We start from the raw sequence: 23,277 nt of genomic DNA, 5'->3' as shown, positions 1-23,277 counted from the left end.
GGCGTTTTTCATTCAAACGCCACTAAAAACGCCGCTAAAAGTATGTTTTCTTGTTGTGACCATACCAATTCAATTTTGGTCATGGTTAAACAAAGAACTTAATGTCTCACTCAAAAATGCTAAAAAGAAAATCCAAGAGTCATCAATCCACCATCACATGTATCATTAACAAGCTTCATATTTAGCATGCAATGGCATTAACACAAAATCCACCTTGGCCGAATATCATCCCCATGACATAGCAAAGTTTTGAACCATGGGCTAATTAGGACTCAAGCTAGCAACTAAAAACATGCATGAATCTCATGTCACAACCTCAAACATACCTTAATCTAGATACAAGTATGGCCAAACCTCCTCCTAATCCTCTTCCAAACCAAACATGAAGCAAGAACTCCTTCCTTCTTCCTTAGAATTTTCGGCCCCAAGAAATGAAAAAAGGATGAACAAATTTTTTTTCTTTTTCTTTCCCTCAACTCACGGCAATGGAGGGGAACACTCACACCATTCTTTTTTTTTTCTTCCATTTCTTTATTACCCATACTCCTTATTTTATTTTTCCTAACATACACCATTGTCACAACATGTTTTATGACATGTTTTGCCCATCATCCTTTGTCATGGCCGGCCACTAGCAAATAAAAAGGGGGAAATTGACATGCAAGTCCACCCCTTTGATTACGTGCACTAATAGATCCTTATAGATTTACCTATTACATTTCGAAAGTGTCACACATAAGTCCTATCGACTAATTTCACATGCAATTTACTAAATCGAAGCTTAAAACTTTCACACATTCATAATCACATATTTTAGAGAATAGATATCATATATTCAAATAATTTGGTGACTCGGTTTAGCGGTCCCGAAACCACTTTCCGACTAGGGTCACTTTAGGGCTGTCACATTCCATATCGTGCAACATCAGGGTTCGATGTCATGACACACTTTAGAATTTTGGATTTCTGGTATACTAATTTTAGTGTAGCGCCACACATAGTCTGTGTCGTGACATCGTGATGATTTTCTCAATTGCATCAAGTCTGGCCTTGGTGTTGCGACACGGTGTATAACAATTTACAAAAATTCAAATATTAATTTAAATGGTTCAAGTTTTATTTCCAGATTCATCCGACAACATTATTAATTCACAAAAGGACTATTCTCTGGTTCTATCTGTATTAGTCCATCATCCGTCATGCCGTTCCACCTTTTTCCACTTATCTTTTTCCTTGAACTTGTTTTCTCGACCTACATTGATTAAAGGAAGTATATCCCTTGACTGGGGAGTTTTCAAAATAAATAATTCCTTACTATGCTCCCCTAACTTCTTCCTACCTTTCTCACTCAGTTGGTGACCACACTTAAAAGTTTCGATCTCACCATTAATTTTCATGGTTTATTCATTTTTTGTAAATCAATAGTTGACCTTGAGGTGGCTAGAAAAGGTCTACCTAGTAGGATTGGTATTTCTCAATCTTCCTTAAAGTCTAGAACCATAAAATCCGTTGGGATGATAAAGTTGCGCACTTTGACTAACACATCTTCCAGTACTCCTTTTGGATGCATCGAGGACCTATCAGCCAACTGTAGTGTTATCTAGGTATTTTTAAGGTCCCCTATCCTGACTTTTTCATATGGCTAAAGGCATTAAATTAATACTAGCTCCTAGGTCACATAGAGCTCTATTAAAATGAATGCTCCTTATCTCCATAGGAATAGTAAAACTTCTTGGGTCTTTCAATTTTTGAGGAACCTGTCTTTAAATAATAACATTACAGGAAACATTTATATTAACTTGTTCACCTACCTTAATCTTCCTATCTTAGACATAATTTCTTTTAAAAACTTTATGTACTTGGGACCTTTCTCAATTAATTCAATCAAAGGCATGTTAACATTTAACGTTTTGAACAAGTTTAGAAAACTTAAAAACTCATCTTCATCCCGCTTTTGCTTCTTTTCTAGCCTTGAAGGGAATGGTATCTTTGTAAAGACAGAATCTTTAGTTATTTCTTTCTCTATCTGGTGCAACTACTTCTTCTAGCTCCAGTTCATTTTTAGCTTTTAGGGGTTTTGCTTGAAGATCATTAGTATTCTCCATATTTCCCTCTTGAGTTGGGTTTTCTAGGCTACTCAGTACTTTACATGAGTGGAGAACTATGGCTTTTACGCACTCATTCCCTTCTCTACGAGGATTATTTTCAGTATTGTTGGGAATACCTGTGCCAATTTGTCTTTTTATATCACCCATCATGCTCATCAAGTGACTCATCCGATCTTCAAGTTGTTGAATTTATGCACTCAGATTGCACCTGCTTCACATTTATTCTCATTGACTGCATCTCCCCCTAGATTCTATCTAGACATTCTACATACAGTATGGTCTTTTTGGTTGGCCCTTTTTTAGGGTTTCTATAAATAAAGAGGTTCATAGTTAGAATTTTTAACTTGATTTGAGCTATTACCTCCTCATTGTTTCCTCCCCATCTCAAATTCAATGATCTCTCTATCTGGGATTGTATGTATTTCAATAAGGTTTCCTCCCCTACTTCTAATGTAGTTTACATCATTGGTGGGATTATTAATATAGTGGAAGAGCAGTTTATCTCCTCCATAAATAGATGGTGCACTCTTTTCAAGCTCTATTTGGTTGATTCTACACTTGTTGATATCTGTCATCCTCTTGGATAGCCTTCACCGTAGATGGTCTTTGGCCGTATGTGTATGATTCAATAGGTCACTGACATGAGTTCACCACCATACTTTCTATCAATTTGTACGCATCCTCATATGTTCTGTTCATAAAAACTCCTCCTGCTGCTCCATCTAATACTAAATTCGAATGCACATCCAACCTGTTGTAGAAAATTTACTGTCATAACCACTCAAGCAATTCGTGGTGTGGGCACTTCTAAATTAGCATCTTAAAATGCTCGCATGCTTCTTGAAAGCTTTCCCCTTCTAACTGTTTGAACATCAAAATTTCCTTTTGTAGCTGGACTGTCTTGCTAATGGGGAAGAACTTGTGTAGGAATTTCCCTGCAAGTTCATCCCATGTCGTGATTGACCATTAGGCTTGCGAATCCAGCTAGGAAAAGGCATTATCGATTAATAAAAAAGGGAACAACTGAAAATGAATAGCATCATCAATGACCCATTGTATTTGAAGGTATCACAAAGTTAGAGGAATTGTTTTAAATGTTGACTCGAATCCTTTGTCATTGTTCTGTGAAATTTCAAATTATTCTGGATCATTTGGATCATTGCTGGTTTAATCTCGAAATTATTAGCCATGATAGCTGGCCTTGTTATACTCCCTTGGACCATATCCAAATTTGGTAGCACATACTCCCTTAGAGTCCTCTCGTTACGTGCCATGTTTATATTTGCAGGTAGTTATGGTGGTAGTGGTGAATCTTCTAGATTGTTATTGTTAGCTTCATCGAATAGTGGATTCTCTCGTGGTATGTTGCCTATAGCAGGTGGTGGATTCTGCATCTGCATCTACTATTATTGTTACCGTCGATGATTTTTGCATATTATTCTTTCTGGATCTATAGCTAACTCTATAGGTGTTCCCTTACTACAAGTCATACACTAAACCAAAAAAGATAAAATTTGTAGAAATGAAAATTAAATTCAAAACTATAACCTAAAAATTTCTTAATTATTCTATTATTATGAAAAAAATAAAACTAATATAGTGATGTTGCTTCCCCGAAAACGACGCCAACAACTTGACCGCCTCCGGACGTACCATTGCCCAGAGTAGAAATCGTATACAAAAGTTGTGAAAAAGCAGTTTCTGTAAGTATATAGGCTAGGTTGTAATATAGTTACAACAAAGTAGGTATGTACTCCGAGGATCGTACCGAAGGGGGGTGAGCACTAAATTAATTCTAACTTAAACATAAATAAATCTTATTAATACTTTAATTGAATTATAGTATGAAAGATTAAAAGAAGGGTTTTTAATGAACTATACTAATAATAAGAAAGGACATAAAAGAAAATTAAATAAACACAATGTAAGAAATCGAATAAGAAAATATGTATAAAATCTGGTCATGGGTGATTAGCTCGCTTTGGTAATCTTAATCACTTGTCATCTTGGCTTTTCTTGTTCAATCAACTAGTTAATACCCCCAACAAGATCTTCCGATACGTCCACTAAAATATTGAGTGGGCAAGAACTACTTATCTTCCGTCTTTACATTCCAAACTCGTTCAGGGTTAAGGTGTTCACAAATAGTCCATATCAAATTTGGGTTAATTCCCACCTTAATGACTTCTTAATGTTGTCAGGCCTAAGGTTTAGGTTCTTCTTTTCTTGAACAACTGATCTATTGAGAAATCCTTACAAAATAGTTAATTATTCATACTTCCACTTGTAAATCCCCCACCAAAGGATTAGTTCCTCATGGATCTAGTAAACAATATAAACTTGAATGAAAGAATGATCATAAAAAATAATTTCAAGAATAGAGTTTAGAAGAAGCCTGATTTTATTGAATTTAAGTGCAGAATCCTCACAGAGTTTGAGAATAATTCTAGAATATGATTTATCCCCAAAAGTAAATAACAAGAACGAGAATAAAATTTAAAACCTAAGAAAATAGAAAAACTAAAGATTAAAACTAAAGAGAAAATTATACAATAGAAAAAGGTGTCTTTAACATGTGTTAGTTGAGCCTATTTATAGACTTAGAATGGCTGTTGTCCTTAACCTTAGGTCAATTGACGTTCTTGAGCTTAAAGTTGGTTTGTGCGGACTAAAATGCCCTTGGCTCATATTAGTTTCTTGTACAGAGGCGATGTCACGACACAGGACCTATGATGAACTTTAGGGTATCTTCAGGGGTATGTCACGACATCCTCAAGCTGTGTTGCGACATTGAAGGCAGTCTTGAACTTTTCTTATTCTACTCCCTATGCTGTGAGATCACATGCTCCGTGTCGCAACCTAGCGACCAATATCGAGTTAATGTGCCTTTTAACGGTCTCCTACATACTCACAAAGTATATTAGCTCACCCTTACTCTAAGGTTAATAAAAGACTCAAATTACACATTTTATTAACTTAACTAATACTTACTAAAATGTAATTAAAACTTAATTAAAATGCTTATATTCAAGCTCCTTAAGTGCAAAAACTAGTTTAATTTACTACATGAAATTATGACAGATCATTGATCTATATAATAATTTATTCAATTAATCGATTTAAGCAACTTGAATAATTAAACTTATTCTTATAAGTCCTTTGATTAGAAATTTAGAAAATTATCTGTGACAGCCCAAAATAGACCCTAGCCGGAATGTGGTTTCGGGACCACGAAACCGAGGCATAAAAATAATTAAAAATTTATTTTGATACCTATAATATGTGTGTGCTCATGTATGACATTTTATGATGATTGATTTAGTGTTATAAAGGTGAATTTCACTAGAAAGGACTTGTGTGAGAAAACTTAGAAATGAGATAGGCAAATGTTGAAGTGGCCTATTGATGCACACTAGAAAATATTGTCCTTGCATGTCAAATTCCCCAAATTTGACTATAATGGCCGCCAAGGTGGGCATGATGGGCAAGGAAAACATGTTTCAACATGTTTGGCTAGTGAGTCATGTAGGAAGTATTATAATAAAAAATAAGCATAAAAAAATGAAAAAAAAAAAAGAGAAAGATGAGCTTGGATGCCCCCTTGCCGTGAGTTGAGAAAGAAGGAAGAAAAAAATTTTGTTGTGTTCATCCATTTTCACTTCTTGGCCGAAAATACTAAGGAAAAAGGGGGAGGATTTTTGCTTCATGCTTGGTTTAGAAGAGATCTAGAAGGAGATTTGGCTAAATTGGCATCAAGATTAAGGTATGTATGAGGTTGTGTTAGGAGTTTCATGCATGTTTTGGTTGCTAACTTGATGTGCATGTTAGCCATGGCTCAAATCTTTGTTATGCCATGGAAATGGTATTTGGCCAAAGTTGTTATGGTGATAAAGCCATTGCATGCTAAGTGTGAAGCTTGATGATGATGCATGCAATGATGGATTGTCTACTCTTGAGTAAGATTTTGAGTTTTCTTTTTGTGTTTAACCATGATTGAAGTTGAAAGGAGCATGATTGTCATATTCGGCCATGATGCATTCATGAGCATGGTTCATGCTTCTTGCATGTTAGTTAAAATTTGTATTTTGGATGGCTATGGACACCTTGAAATTCGCCATGCTCATATATGTATATATATGTTTGCACATGATGTTTTGGCTATGAAGTAAGTGATGAATATGTTCGTTTAAAGAAGAAGATGTTGAAGAATGCTTGTGAAATTGCAAGCACATTCGGCCTAGCACACATATGAGTGCTTGATGTTATATTATAAGTTTTGAGCTACAATATGCAAAGCATTAACTAGTAAAATGCATGCTGTTTTTGTGTGGTATTAAGTGCATAATTGGCCTCAACATGGACATGTATATTCGCCTAAGGTAGCTTATTGATGGCCTTAGCTTTTCCTTGATGCTCGAATGAATTGTATTGAATTGCTTGATGTAGTATAAAATGTGCATGACCATTGTGTATTCAAGCTAAAGAGTGGCCATATGACCATTTAAACTCCTTGTCATATTCGCCATAAGCTAGCACAATGAGGTTTTAATAAATTGAATTTGTTTGAATTAGCTCAAGAGCTAAGAGGGCCACAATTGGACAAGGGAAGGAAAAAGTGATCGAATAGCCGTAAAAGCCGCTCGACAACATCCGAGGTAAGTCCTCAAGAAGTGACCTTACTTGAATTATGTGGAATGAAATATGGATGTGTGGATTATTGATTTATGTGTGTATGAGTATTGAATGATACCCGGGCTAAGTCCCGGCGATTATGCTAGCGATTATAATTGTGTTTGAGCCTTAGTAACGAAAATGAAATATGTATGTCCAATGATTATTGATGTATGTGTGCATGAGAAATTGAATGATATCCGGCTAAGCCCAAGACAATCATGCTGGAAATTATATCCGGTTAAGACCAAGGCAATTGTGCTAGTGGCTACATCCGGCTAAGACCAAGGCATTCGTATGAAGTCATTCTATCCGGCTAAGACCAAGGCATTTGAGCACATGGTTATATCCGGTTATATTCAAGAATCTTGGGCTGGAGGTGAGTGTTGGTTGCTGTAATAAATTCAATTAGTACACTCGAAAAGCCCAAAGAATAAGGTACGTTTATATGTGCATTGGAAAGTCGACATGTTTGAGCAACATTCGCTCAATCGACTAATGAATTTCAGTTATTGAATTGATTGATACTTTGTGAAAGTATATAATGATGAAGTGTGAAGTAAGAATGTGTATTAATGAAATGATGCATTTGGCTATGTGAATGTATTGCTGTAATTAGAGTTGATTATATTCCTTGAGACTTACTAAGCATAAAAATGCTTACCTGTTACTTTGGCTCTCTGTTTTATAGATTTCGCTCGATAGCAATCGGACTCGGGATCAATAAAGTCAAGTCATCCACACTATCAACGCCTCTATTTTGGTATAAATTTTGGTTGAACTTTGAAATGGCATGTATAGGACTACCCTTGTTGGTTTGAAAATGTGGTGATGTATATGTATACGGCCATGCGAAAATGGCTCGTAAAAGGAAGCATGATCTTAGACTATTTGTGGTTTGTATGTATATATATGGTGTCATGATGTGATTATGGATTGGAAATGGGAGTGTTGGTCACATGATCAGCCATTGGTATGGTTAAAATGATCATATATGAACCTATGTATGGCAAGGCTAGTTGGTTCATGGAGACTACAAAATAGGTAAGACCTACCTTAAAACAGATGCTGCCAGCTGCAGTGACGTGAATGTGAAAAATCACCAAAATTTGTAGGAATGGTATTAAATAGTGAATAAGCTATGTAAATGAACCTTGATGAGTCTATTTTCATATGGAAGAAACGAAATGGTCATAGGAGTTACATGTTAAGAGATATTAAGGCTATTGTGAGACAGGGCCAGAACGGTTTCTGGGTCCCCTGTTGCAACTTTAAAAATTTACTATAAATTATCCAGAAAGAATTAGGAGTCATGCCTTATATGTACAGATTCCATTTTGAGTCTAGTTTCATTAAAAATAAACGGAACCAGTGTTAAAGCCCTGTACAGAGAGATATTTAAGTTATAACGCGCGAAGGTCAGAGCAGTCGATCCCTGTAACATGGGTGACTTTAACTAATAAACTGTACCAATTGGCCCGACCAAAAATTCTAGAAATAAATCCATGGATGGATATATGAGTCTAAATTCAGGGAAAATTTACGAAACCAGTTTCCGAGTTTTGAAACTCGAGATATGATTTTAAAGGCGACAGTGACGCAGTTTTCCAGCCTGACTGGAAATGTCAAATTGGTGGGCAAAACATGTGAACTTGGCTTGGTAACCCTCGTGTCCCACACACCGCGATGGTCTCGGGTTCGGGTGTTACAATTTTAATTGGTATCGAGCCACGGTTTAGTCGATTCTAGGACTACCGTGATGTGTTTGGGGTCTAGCTATACATGCTATTAAATGATGAATCGATAGTGTGGTGATTTCGACAATTTGACTTTGTGTTTGTTTATAGCAATGGATCCCGATCCCACCGAGCGATAGCTGATGATGTGGAGAGTGTGGCGCTGCTCGCCGCGCAAGGGACAGCGTCGGCGGACTCTCAACCTATGGCCAGCAATCCGAATGATGAGGCTAGGCAAGCCTTTTATAGTGTGATGAACGAATGGTTTAATCAATACATTCGAACTAACACTACTGTTCCACAACCTCCATTCCCGACAAATGCAACCCCGCACCTACAATACTCGGTGGTGACCAAATAAGGTCAAGTAAGCCCTAGTCGATAGGATTCAAAACATGGGGCCACTGAATTTAAGGCTACGGATGATGATGATGCCGAGCGAGCTGAATTTTGGTTGGATAACACTATCCGGTGCTTGATGAGCTATCCTGTACACCGATGAGTGCTTAAAGTGTACCATCTCCTTGCTACGCGAGTCCGCCTACTATTGGTGGAGTACTCGACTTGTGGTGCCTAGAGAGCAAGTGACTTGGGAATTCTTTCAAACCGAGTTCAAAAAGTATATCATCGAGATTCATCGACCAAAAGCGGAGGGAATTTCTTGATCTTAAGCAAGGTTCTATGTCCGCTATCGACTACGAACGAAAGTTTGTGAGGCTTAGCCGAGCTGCGAGAATGCATTTCGTCCAAGCTATTATGTGTAAACGCTCGAGGATGGGCTGAATGATGATATAAGGATGTTTGTTGGCATTCTCGAGATACGAGAGTTCGTAGTACTTGTTGAGCGAGCTTGTAAAGTCAAGAGCTTAGAAAGGAGAAACAAAAAGCTGATGTGGGAACCGGAGAATTCGAAAGAGGTCCTCGAGAAAGTCTCTTCAACAAGCATCAAGAGATTTGAGATGATGTGAGCCGGTCTAGAGGCGTTTGGGCTTTTCTAGACGAGGATGCGATCGACCCGTGACCACACGAGTCACTTCGATCGCCGATGGTGGAAATGATCACGAGAGAGGGCGAGTGTCTACATTGTGGCAAATGGCATTCGGGAGCTGTTGGTTTCGTGATCGCTCTGTTATAAGTGTGGATCGGCCGACCACTTTATGAAGGATTGCCCGAGGATGCATGAATGTAACGTAAGTCGAGTGCAAACCCGGTGCTACCATCGCCGAGGTAGGCCACCTAGAAATATGGGCAATGTCGGTGGTGGTCGAGAGGATCTAGAGATGCTACCATCGATCCGAGGCTCGTGCTCCTGCTAGGACTTATGCCATACGCGCATGCGAGGATGCTGCCTCTCCAGATGTTATTACCGGTACTTTCGGTCTTTTCAATACAAATGTGATTGCTTTGATTGACCCCGGTTCTACTCATTCATATATATGTGAAACCTTAGCATCCAAAGAAGACTTTGCCTATTGAGTCTCATCGAGTTTGTAATTCGGTGTCAAACCCTTGGGTCATTACGTGCTTGTCAACAAAGTGTGCAAGAAAAGTCCCCTAGTGTTCCGAGGTTCTTGTTTTCCGCGGACTTGATGCTTTTACCGCTCGATGAGTTCGACGTTATTCTTGGTTTGGATTGGTTGACCATGCACGATGCGGTTGTAAATTGCAAGAGCAAGACTATCGATTTGAGGTGCGCAAATAATGAAATAATTCGGGTTGAGTCTACGGACTTAAAGGGGTTGCCAGCTGTAATATCAGCAATGTTGGCCCGAAAATATGTAAGAAAAGGGTGCGAAGCGTACCTTGCGTGACGTGCTTTCGATGACAAGGAATCGGAAAAGAAACCCGAATCTATGTCGTTGGTTTGTGAATACCGGATGTTTTCCTCAAGAATTGCGGGTTTACCACTGTCGGAAATAGAATTTGGCATCGAATTGGTACCGGTACCACTCCAATTTCGATAGCTCCGTATCATATGGCACCAACGGATTAAAGGAGTTGAAAGCTCAGTTGCAAGAATTGGTGGATAGAGGTTTTGCTCGTCCGAGTTGTTCGCCTTTGGGTGCGCCGGTGTTGTTTGTGAAAAGAAGGATGGAACCATGCGGTCAGTATCGACTATCGCCGACTTAATAAAGCGACGATAAAGAACAAATATCCGTTACCACGTATCGATGACTTGTTCGATCAACTCAAGGGAGCCTCGGTGTTCTCGAAAATAGATTTGAGATCGGGCTATTATCAATTGCGAATCCGAGATTGAGACGTACCCAAGACCGCCTTCGTAACAAGATATGGTCACTATGAGTTCCTAGTGATGCCGTTTGGGCTCACTAATGCCCCGCAGATTTATGGATTTAATGAATCGGATCTTGGACCATATTTGGATCGATTCAGTAGTCGTGTTCATTGATGACATCTTGGTCTATTCAAGAAATGAGACCGAACATCTTGAACACCTGCGGTTAGTGCTGCAAATTTTAAGGGATAAGCAATTATATGCTAAGTTCACAAGTGTGAATTCGGTTAAGAGAGGTTAGCTTCTTGGGTCATGTGGTATTCTGATCGGGTATTCGAGTCTAACGAATAAAATTTCAGCCATACTTAATTGGAAGCCTCAGAAATATTACCGAGGTTCGACTTTTTGGGGCTTGCTTAGGTTATTACCGACGATTTGTAAAGGCTTCTCAATGATAGCCACGCCGATGACGGCTTACTCCAAAAGGATGTTAAGTTCGAATGGACGGAGAAATGCCGAAAAGTTTCGATCAACTGAAAACTTATTTGATGAAGCCCCAATTCTAGTGCAACCCGAGTCCGGCAAAGAGTTTGTCATCTATAGCGACGCCTCCCTACTTGGGTTAGGTTGTGTATTGATGCAAGAAGGTCGAGTTGTGGCCTATGCGTCGAGGCAATTAAAGCCACATGAGAAAAATTATCCGACTCATGATCTCGAATTGGCCGCCATCGTGTTCGCCTTAAAGATATAGCGACATTACTTATTTGGTGAAAGGTGCCATGTGTACTCAGATCACAAAAGTCTCAAATATTTGATGACCCAAAGAGACTTAAATCTGCGACAAAGACGTTGGCTCGAGTGTTAAAGGATTATGAGTGATCATTGACTATCACCCGGGAAAGGCGAATGTGGTTGCGGATGCCTTGAGTCGTAAATCATTATTCGCTTTACGAGCGATGAACGTGCACTTGTCTGTTCGATCCGATAGTGTATTAGTAGCTGAATTGAAAGCCAAACCACTGTTGATACATCAAATTCGAGAAGCTCGTAAAGTCGACGACAAGTTGGCTGCAAAACGGCCGAGTGTGTGCCGAACAAGGACTCGAATTTCAAATCGATGATGACGATTGTTTGAGATTCAAAAGTCGTGTGTGTTCCAAAGAATTGAACTCATTTCGATAATTGAATGAAGCCCATTATAGCCGAATGGCAATCCACCGGAGTACGAAGATGTACAATGATTTGAAACTTCGGTTTTGGTGGCATGGTATGAAGCGAGACATCTCCGACTTTGTTTTGAGATGTTTAATATGTCAACAAGTGAAAGCGGAACATCGGTGCCTTGAGATTACTTCACCAATCACGATACCCGAGTGGAAATGGGATCGAGTCACAATGGACTTTGTATCCGACCGCCATTGTCGCAAGTAAGAAGGATGCGGTTTGGGTCGTGGTAGATCGATTGACTAAGTCGGCCCACTTTGTCCCCGACGCACGGATTTTTCAATGGACAAATTAGCCGAATTGTACGTTTTCGATTGTGAGATTACACGGGGTGCCTATTTCCATCGTGTCGGATAGAGATCCGAGATTTACCTCGCGATTTTGGAAAAAGTTGCAAGAAGCTTTAGGTACCAAGTTGCATTTCAGCACCGCCTTTCACCCCCAAACCGATGGTCAATCCGAGCGGATAATTCAGATACTTGAGGATATGTTAAGATGTTGCGTCCTCGAGTTTAGTGGTTCATGGGAACGGTATTTGCCGTTGATTGAATTCGCTTACAACAACAGCTTTCAATCAAGTATTAAGATGGCACCCTACGAGGCCTTGTACGGTCGTAAATGCCGTACACCATTGTTTTGGACTGAGCTCGGTGAAAGTAAGGTTTTCGGGGTGGATTTGATTAGGGATGCTGAACAGAAAGTGAAAGTAATCCGTGAAAGTCTAAAGATAGCCTCCGATCGTCAGAAGTCGTACGCGGATCTCAAGCGTAAAGATATCGAGTATCGTGGGTGATAAAGTGTTTCTCAAGGTATCGCCTTGGAAAAAGATACTCGATTCTACCGTAAGGGCAAGTTGAGCCCGAGGTTCATTGGGCCATATGAGATATCCGAGCGAGTCGGTCCAGTGGCATATCGTTTGATTTTGCCCCGAACTCGAAAGGGTTCACGATGTCTTTCATGTTTCGATGCTTGACGCTCTGATCCGATCCATCGCACGTGATTAGTCCATCGAAATTGAAATTCAAGCTAATATGAGTTATGAGGAAGAACCGATTCGTATCCTATCACGAGAAGTGAAAGAGTTGCGAAACAAGCGGGTTCCGCTAGTGAAAGTGTTATGGCTCAAGCAGGATAGAAGAAGCTACTTGGGAGACCGAGAACTCTATGAAAGAGCGATATCCAAACCTATTTACGGTAAGATTTTCGGGACGAAAATTTCTTAAGTGGGGAGAGTTGTGACAGCCCAAAATAGACCCTATAGGAATGTGGTTTGGGACCACAAAACCGAGGCATAAAAATAATTAAAATTTATTTTGATACCTATAATATGTGTGTGCTCATGTATGACATTTTATGATGATTGATTTAGTGTTATAAAGGTGAATTTCACTAGAAAGGACTTGTGTGAGAAAACTTAGAAATGAGATAGGCAAATGTTGAAGTGGCCTATTGATGCACACTAGAAAATATTGTCCTTGCATGTCAAATTCCCCCAAATTTGACTATAATGGCCGGCCAAGGTGGGCATGATGGGCAAGGGAAAACATGTTTCCAACATGTTTGGCTAGTGAGTCATGTAGGAAGTATTATAATAAAAAATAAGCATAAAAAAATGAAAAAAAAAAAGAGAAAGATGAGCTTGGATGCCCCCTTGCCGTGAGTTGAGAAAGAAGGAAGAAAAAAAAATTTTGTTGTGTTCATCCATTTTCACTTCTTGGCCGAAAATACTAAGGAAAAAGGGGGAGGATTTTTGCTTCATGCTTGGTTTAGAAGAGATCTAGAAGGAGATTTGGCTAAATTGGCATCAAGATTAAGGTATGTATGAGGTTGTGTTAGGAGTTTCATGCATGTTTTGGTTGCTAACTTGATGTGCATGTTAGCCATGGCTCAAATCTTTGTTATGCCATGGAAATGGTATTTGGCCAAAGTTGTTATGGTGATAAAGCCATTGCATGCTAAGTGTGAAGCTTGATGATGATGCATGCAATGATGGATTGTCTACTCTTGAGAAAGATTTTGAGTTTTCTTTTTGTGTTTAACCATGATTGAAGTTGAAAGGAGCATGATTGTCATATTTGGCCATGATGCATTCATGAGCATGGTTCATGCTTCTTGCATGTTAGTTAAAATTTGTATTTTGGATGGCTATGGACACCTTGAAATTCGGCCATGCTCATATATGTATATATATGTTTGCACATGATGTTTTGGCTATGAAGTAAGTGATGAATATGTTCGTTTAAAGAAGAAGATGTTGAAGAATGCTTGTGAAATTGCAAGCACATTCGGCCTAGCACACATATGAGTGCTTGATGTTATATTATAAGTTTTGAGCTACAATATGCAAAGCATTAACCAGTAAAATGCATGCTGTTTTTGTGTGGTATTAAGTGCATAATTGGCCTCAACATGGACATGTATATTCGGCCTAAGGTAGCCTATTGATGGCCTTAGCTTTTCCTTGATGCTCGAATGAATTGTATTGAATTGCTTGATGTAGTATAAAATGTGCATGACCATTGTGTATTCAAGCTAAAGAGTGGCCATATGACCATTTAAACTCCTTGTCATATTCGCCATAAGCTAGCACAATGAGGTTTTAATAAATTGAATTTGTTTGAATTAGCTCAAGAGCTAAGAGGGCCACAATTGGACAAGGGGAAGGAAAAAGTGATCGAATAGCCGTAAAAGCCGTTCGACAACATCCGAGGTAAGTCCTCAAGAAGTGACGTTACTTGAATTATGTGGAATGAAATATGGATGTGTGGATTATTGATTTATGTGTGTATGAGTATTGAATGATACCGGGCTAAGTCCCGGCGATTATGCTAGCGATTATAATTGTGTTTGAGCCTTAGTAACGAAAATGAAATATGTATGTCCAATGATTATTGATGTATGTGTGCATGAGAAATTGAATGATATCCGGCTAAGCCCAAGACAATCATGCTGAAATTATATCCGGTTAAGACCAAGGCAATTGTGCTAGTGGCTACATCCGGCTAAGACCAAGGCATTCGTGCGAAGTCATTCTATCCGTGCTAAGACCAAGGCATTTGAGCACATGGTTATATCCGGTTATATTCAAGAATCTTGGGCTGGAGGTGAGTGTTGGTTGCTGTAATAAATTCAATTAGTACACTCGAAAAGCCCAAAGAATAAGGTACGTTTATATGTGCATTGGAAAGTCGACATGTTTGAGCAACATTCGCTCAATCGGCTAATGAATTTCAGTTATTGAATTGATTGATACTTTGTGAAAGTATATAATGATGAAGTGTGAAGTAAGAATGTGTATTAATGAAATGATGCATTTGGCTATGTGAATGTATTGCTGTAATTAGAGTTGATTATATTCCTTGAGACTTACTAAGCATAAAAATGCTTACCCGTTACTTTGGCTCCTGTTTTATAGATTTCGCTCGATAGCAATCGGACTCGGGATCAATAAAGTCAAGTCATCCACACTATCAACGCCTCTATTTTGGTATAAATTTTGGTTGAACTTTGAAATGGCATGTATAGGACTACCCTTGTTGGTTTGAAAATGTGGTGATGTATATGTATACGGCCATGCGAAAATGGCTCGTAAAAGGAAGCATGATCTTAGACTATTTGTGGTTTGTATGTATATATATGGTGTCATGATGTGATTATGGATTGGAAATGGGAGTGTTGGTCACATGATCAGCCATTGGTATGGTTAAAATGATCATATATGAACCTATGTATGGCAAGGCTAGTTGGTTCATGGAGACTACAAAATAGGTAAGACCTACCTTAAAACAGATGCTGCCAGCTGCAGTGACGTGAATGTGAAAAGTCACCAAAATTTGTAGGAATGGTATTAAATAGTGAATAAGCTATGTAAATGAACCTTGATGAGTCTATTTTCATATGGAAGAAACGAAATGGTCATAGGAGTTACATGTTAAGAGATATTAAGGCTATTGTGAGACAGGGCCAGAACGGTTTCTGGGTCCCCTGTCGCAACTTTAAAATTTACTATAAATTATCCAGAAAGAATTAGGAGTCATGCCTTATATTTACAGATTCCATTTTGAGTCTAGTTTCATTAGAAACAAACGGCACCAGTGTTAAAGCCCTGTACAGAGAGATATTCAAGTTATAACGCGCGAAGGTCAGAGCAGTCGATCCCTGTAACATGGGTGACTTTAACTAATAAACTGTACCAATTGGCCCGACCAAAATTCTAGAAATAAATCCATGGATGGATATATGAGTCTAAATTCAGGAAAATTTACGAAACCAGTTTCCGAGTTTTGAAACTCGAGATATGATTTTAAGGCGACAGTGACGCAGTTTTCCAGCCTGACTGGAAATGTCAAATTGGTGGGCAAAACATGTGAACTTGGCTTGTTAACCCCTCGTGTCCGACACCGGCGATGGTCTCGGGTTCGGGGTGTTACATTATCCCTAAATCTTACACTTTATACAATTTAGTCCCTTAACCCGAAACTTACAAATTAAATACATTTAATCACAACTCAATCTAGCAAAGTTTTCTAGGGTCTCTCTATAGACCATATTTATCACAATTTCACAATAATTCTATGAAGTTTTACTATTTTAACAATTTAATCCCTAAACATTAAAATCATTAAAAACTACTTTACAAAATAATCATATTTAACTATCAAGCTTAATAATCTACCATCAAACTTCAAAAAAACTTCAAACTCATCAATGACACTTTTCAAAACATTTAACAATTTTACGAATTAACCCCTGGGTTAGCTAGATTGAGTTAAAACGATCACAAAAACATAAAAAATATTTAAAAACGGGAAAAATTTACATACCATGGATGAAGAACAAGGCTTGGCTGAATGCTCTCTAAGCTACAATGGTGATTTTTCAGTTAATACAAAGGAAGAAGATGTTAGCATTTTGCTTATTTGATTATGTAATAAGTTAATTAATTACCAAATTACCCTTAAGAATTAACTTAACAATTAACAAAACAATGTCCATAACTGTCCACTATCTATCTATACAATATATTTACCATTTAAGTCCATTAAATCACATTTCTATAATCATTTAACACCTTTAGCTAATAAAAACTAACTTTTGCAGCTTTTACTATTTAGTCCTTTTTACTTCATTAATTATCTAAACGTTAAAATTCTCTAACCAAATTTTCATACGACCTTATAATAATACTATAAATAATAAATGATAGAATATTGACTCACTTGTCAGATTTGTGGTCTCGAAACCACAGTTTCCGACACAACTGAAAATGGGTTGTTCAATACTTGCATGATAATTATTGTTATAGGCGAACTCAACCAATGGTAAATAAAGTTCCCAACTTCTTATGAACTCCAAAACATAGCTTTACAAAATGTCTTCCAACACTTGTATGACTCTCTCAGATTGGCCATCTTTTTAATGGATAAGCAGTACTGAATTGAAGCTTCGAACCCAAAGCTCATTGCAAACTTTAACAAAATCGTGATGTGAGTCGTGGATCTCGATTAGAAGTAATGGAAACTGGCACGCCATGCAATTGAATTGTTTCAGCAACATAAATCTTGGTGAGCCTTTGCAAAGAGTAGCTCATGCAAACAGCTAAAAAGTGTGCACTCTTGGTGAGGCGATACAGAATCACCCAAATTGCATCTTTCTTAGTCGCGATCACTGTAAATGGAAAAATATATAGGATTTTTCCTATGTCATTTATCACTTTTTTACTTAAAATTGTTGTTAAAACTAAGTAATTGTTTAATAAATTAATAAAATATGTGAAAATATGAAATTAGGACATAGAAATTATTAAAATATGATTTTATGCTTTATTATATCATTTTCAATCAATAAATGGCTTATTTTATATTAATTTGAATAAATTATATTTTTAAGACATAAAATGGGCCATGCATGATTAAATTAAATAATAAAATATAAAATTATATTTAATAATTCATTTTAAAATATTTCATTAATAATTTGGGTTTTAAATTAATTAATTAAATTGAATTAATTTTATTCTTTGGTCCTCTGACTTGTTGATTTATTCTGGATAGGTCTGATAGCTTTGCTGGATTACAGAACCGTCCAAATTGGGGACCAACTCATCCCAAAACTCAGTTGCACATGGCTGTCCATAAGCCACTTTTTGGTTTAATTTGCAAAGGTCTTTGAAGAGTTGAAGAGATTAGAGATTTACTTGAAGATTTGCACTTAACCGAGTCTCAGTCCTTAGTTGTTGTGGCACTCAAATTGACCAAAAACCAAGCAAAAATCAGCTCAACTTCCTCCATTTATGGCCGGCCACCCATGGAAGATGCTTCAAAAGATGAAAATTCCTATTTTTAGTAAACTATCCCTCTCTCCTCACCTATAAATAAGACTTCATTCTCACATTTCTAATCATCCCTCATCCCTCATCCCTCATCCCTCATCCCTCATTCATCATCTCTTAGCATTTTTCTTTTCTCCCTACGCCTATCATCATCTTTTCATAAAGATTTTAGCACTTGAGCCTCTTAAAGAACCCTTGGTCGGCCACCTTGGAGAGCCATCAACAAAGGAGTGAAGCAAAAGAACGAAGGAGCCTCATCAGTCAGGGTCTTGGGTGACAGCCACTCTGAATTGGGTTTAATCTTTCTTTTCTTTAATTTAATTTAAAGATGTTTTCTATGTGTTCTTTGTTCTTGTTTACAACAATGTTAGCTTAATTTTATTTAAGCTAGAATGATTGCTTTGATTAAATAATATTTATTAGTTTCATGCTTATAATGTTTGTGCATCAATTGATCATGTTTTTAATTAAAATCAAGTATGTATTTCGTTCATACATGATTGAAATGTTCCTGAATTAGCTGAGCGATCCTAAATAGACGACACCTAGTGGATGCATAATTGAAATGTCCATGCTCAATTTAGATCCTAACCCAATTAAATTGTAGGTTGCATAACAACCCTAACCAGACTCTGTTATCTACATAGTTTTTAGATTTGTGTGATTAAACTATTTCAAACCTAACACGTCCTTATTACCTCGCACGAATACTAAGAAACCCTTAGTAAATAAGGATCAGTAAAATGCATATTTACTAAGTAAAGGATTCCGAAAGGACCTAACATGGTTTCCAAACTCATGAAAGATCGAGTTGCCCTGGAATGTTTTTCCGATTATTATTAAGCATGTTGATAATAAGTTGATTTTAATTAAAGTAATTGTCCTAGTCTATTTATGTTATAATTGTTTCAAATTGTGTTTAATTTTGCTAAAATCTATTTCATTCATATAGTTTGCATACTTAGGTTAATTTGCATTAGGGATCATTGCATTTAGTTTAATATATTTTAATCATCACTTCTCAACTAAATTGTGTTTTTATTTACCAAATTGTTAATATAATTTTACAAATTAAGTGACTTAGCACAAATACATTCCCTGTGGAGATGATAACTCGATACTTACTTATTACTTGATGATGACTGTGTACACTTGCACAAACCTACGCGTTACAATCACTAGTAAACCAGTCACAAAGTCTATGGTGATCCTTTCCCACTTCCATTCAGGGATTTTGAGTGGTTGTAACAATCTTGAAGGAAATTGATGCTTGGCTTTGACTTTCTAGCAAACTAAGCACTTTCCACAAACTCCGTAATAGCTTGTTTCAAACCAGGCCACTAGTATAGTTCGCGGAGGTCACGATGCATCTTGTTACTGTCTGGGTGCATCGCGTAAGGACTATTGTGTGCTTCTTTCAAAATTATTTATTGAATCTCTTTATCATTAGGCATGCAAAGTCTTCCACAAAAACAAAGCACTCCTTCCTTGTTAAGTGCAAAGTCACCTTACACTCATTATTCCACTTGGCAAACCCTCTTCACCAACTCTTTATCAAAAACTTGCTTCACCTTGATCTGTTGTGATAGAGTTGGTCTCATTTGAAGTTCTACAAGCAATCCTCAATCATTGGTCACACTTAGCTGCGCTAACATAGCTTGCAGCTCAGTCATAGACTTCCTGCTTAGCACATCTACTATGACATTTGCCTTACTAGGGTCATGCTTTATCACATAGTTGCAGTCCTTCAGAAACTCGATCCACCTTTTTTGTCGTAGATTCAATTCCTTCTGTGGAATTAAATACTTGAGACTTTTGTGGTCTGTGTAGATGGTACACTTCTCATCATACAGGCAGTGTCATCTAATCTTTAGTACGAACACCACTGTCGCTAGTCTAAGTTATGGGTTGGGTAGTTACACTCATGAACCTTCAGTGGTCTGGTAGCATAAGCTACCACCTTCTATTCCTACATCAGCACACATCCAAGCCCTATGTAAAAGCCGTTGTTGTAAACACAAACCTTTTTCCTGGTTCTGGTTGAGTCAACATGGGTGCTTTGGTGAATATGTTAAGCCTGTTGAAGCTCCGTTGTCTTTTATCTATCCACACAAACTCCACTTTCTTTTGAAGCAATTTTGTTAAGGGTGCTACTATAGTGGTGAACCCTTCAACAAACGTACGGTAGTACCATGCGAGCTCTAAAACGCTTCACACTTCAGTAATACTTCTTATCGATCTCCACTCCACAATGACTTTGATTTTCTTTGGGTCTACGTGAACCCCTTTAGCCAAAACAATTTTCTCTAAAAATGCAACTTCTCTAAGCCAAAATTTGGACTTGCTGAACTTCGTGTACAGTTATTTCTCCTACAGAATTTGTAATACAACTTGTAGATGAGTATCATGCTCTTTCTCAGTGTGCAAATACACCAGAATGTTGTCAATAAATACCACTACACAATGATCCAAGTATTCATGGAACATTCGGTTTATTAGGTCCATGAAAACAACAGGTGCATTTGTCAATCCAAAGGGCACCACCAGAACTCATAGTGCCCTTACCTTAGTCTAAATGTTGTCTTTAACACATCAGACTCATTCACCTCGAGTTGGTAGTAACCAAATCGCATATCGATCATTAAAAACATAGAGGCACTTCGCAGCTGGTCAAACAAATCATCAATTCGTGGCTATGGGTACTTATTCTTGACAGCCAGCTTATTCACTGTCTTTAATTGATACACATCCTCATGATACCATCCTTCTTCACAAACAACCTTAGACGAATGAAACCTTTATTGTGCAACTCCTGAAGTTGTATATTCAACTTTTTGGGTGCCATGCGATATGGTGTAATGGACACTGGCGATCTACCAGGGCAAAACTCAATGGTGAACTCCACTTCGCGGTCTGGAGGTAGTTTAGGTAGCTTATTAGGAAACACATCAGGAAAGTCTTTCACATTTTGCATCTTATGAACCCTTTTCACCATGTCCTGTGAACCCATCACGAAAGTGAGATAGGCTTCGCAGCTCTTACTCAACATCTTTTCTGCCTTCAGCACTGATATCACACTAGTCATAGTCCGTGCTTGCTCGCCAACCACAACCACTTTTTTGCCTTCACTGCTTTGCCGTGTAACTTCCTTTAGTTCCACGTTTGTGTGGCCAGACTGTGTGCACCCAAAAGTACCTTAAAACTCAACTTTACCATTTCCTACTTACTTGGGCACTAAGCAACTCAATTACCATATGGGTCGAGTAGCCTTAAGTACCTGGATTCCAAAAATATAAAAATTACAAGTGTAGGGGCTAAATTGCACTAACCAATTTGAGCTTGAACTTCCAAACCCTTAGCCGTGAGTGAGTCTTCTTCTTTTTCTTTTTCTCTCTTTTCTAATTGTATGTAACAGAGAATGAATATTCTCTTTCTTTTATTTTTATTATTATAACAATTATCATAATATATATACACACATTAATGGTAACATACATATATAATATATATACATGCATTTTACTTAGCTCATGGCCGGCCACCTATTTACAAATATTAATTAAGTGGCATAATTGCTACTTTAGCCCCTTAAGTTTATTTTAATACGCGTTGAGCAAACATCGCTTACAACTTAATAGCTATTTTCCAGCTCAACGCGTTAGCTACGATCTTAGCTTTACCGAGATGATAATCAATAACACAATCGTAATCTTTTAGAAGATCAACCCAACATCATTCTCTCAAATTCAACTCCTTTTGTGATAGGAGGTATTTAAGACTCTTGTGATTGGTATAGGTGTGACTCTTTTTCTCGTATAGATGGAGACAAGATCTTTAGAGAAAAGACCATAGCAGCTAACTCTAAGTCATGCACTGGATAGTAAAGTTCAAGCATTTTTAGTTGATGAGACACACACAACCGCGGCCACTCAATGAGGCATCACTATAGATCACAAAATCTTTTCCCGGTTTAGGTAGAGTTAAAGACAGTGCCTCAGTTAGCATCTGTTTTAATTTCTCGAAACTCTTTTGACATTCATTGCTCCAAATGAATTGAATGTTTTTATGCAACAGCTTTGTCATCAGCAAAGCTATATTGGAAAATCCATTTACGAATCTTCTATAATAATCAGCTAAATGAAGAAAACTGTGAACCTCTGACGCATTTTTTGGTGCTTTCCACTAAACAAAGGCTTTAATCTTTTTCGAGTTAACTCTAACTCCATCTGCTGCGATACGTCCCAAAAACACAACCATTGATAACCAGAATTCACATTTGATAAGCTTTCCATATAATTGTTTCTCTCGTAACACTTGCAAAACAATTTTGAGGTGTTGCTCATGCTCAGATTTGGATTTCGAGTAGATCATGATTTTGTCAAAGTAAACTACCACAAATTGATCCAAATGCGATTGGGAAATATGGTTCATGAGATCCATGAATGCCGCTGGAGCATTAGTTAGCCCAAAGGCATCGCCAAAAATTCATAATGGCCATAACGTGTACGAAATGTCATCTTAGGTACATCACTATCTTTTACTTTCAACTGATAGTAACCAGATCTCAAATCGATCTTAGAAAAGGTAGAAGCTCCATTTAGTTGATCAAACAAGTCATTGATACGAGCCAGAGGGTATCGATTCTTAATCATCAACCTATCAAATGTCAATAGTCTATACAGAGTTGTATCGAGCCATCTTTTTTTTTAACAAATAACATTGGAGCTCCACAAGGCGATATACTAGGTGAATAAACCTGCAATCCAACAAATCTTGCAAGTGCACCTTCAATTCTTTTAGCTTTGTGGGTGCTATACGATAAAAGGACATTGACACCGGAGCCGTCCCAGGAAACATTTCAATTTCAAATTCAACTTATTGATCTGGTGGTAATCTTGGTAATTCCTCGGGAAACACATCAGAGAATTCACAAACGGTACGAATCTTACTGCTCTAACTATCACCAAAATT

At 37.7% G+C, this 23,277-nt stretch overlaps 1 non-coding gene across 1 annotated transcript; it reads left to right on the top strand.

Moving 5' to 3' along the window:
• The first annotated feature begins 2,895 nt into the window (after positions 1-2,895).
• LOC128287497 (small nucleolar RNA R71) lies at positions 2,896-3,001 on the top strand. The gene has a single exon (XR_008278197.1). It is a non-coding gene; the product is annotated as a small nucleolar RNA R71 (small nucleolar RNA).
• Positions 3,002-23,277: the final 20,276 nt, after the last annotated feature.

The sequence above is a fragment of the Gossypium arboreum genome, chromosome 13, assembly GCF_025698485.1.
Source record: "Gossypium arboreum isolate Shixiya-1 chromosome 13, ASM2569848v2, whole genome shotgun sequence".
NCBI lineage: Eukaryota > Viridiplantae > Streptophyta > Magnoliopsida > Malvales > Malvaceae > Gossypium > Gossypium arboreum.
The sequence above is the reverse complement of the archived record's forward strand: the minus strand, read 5'-3'. Positions and strand labels throughout refer to the sequence as shown.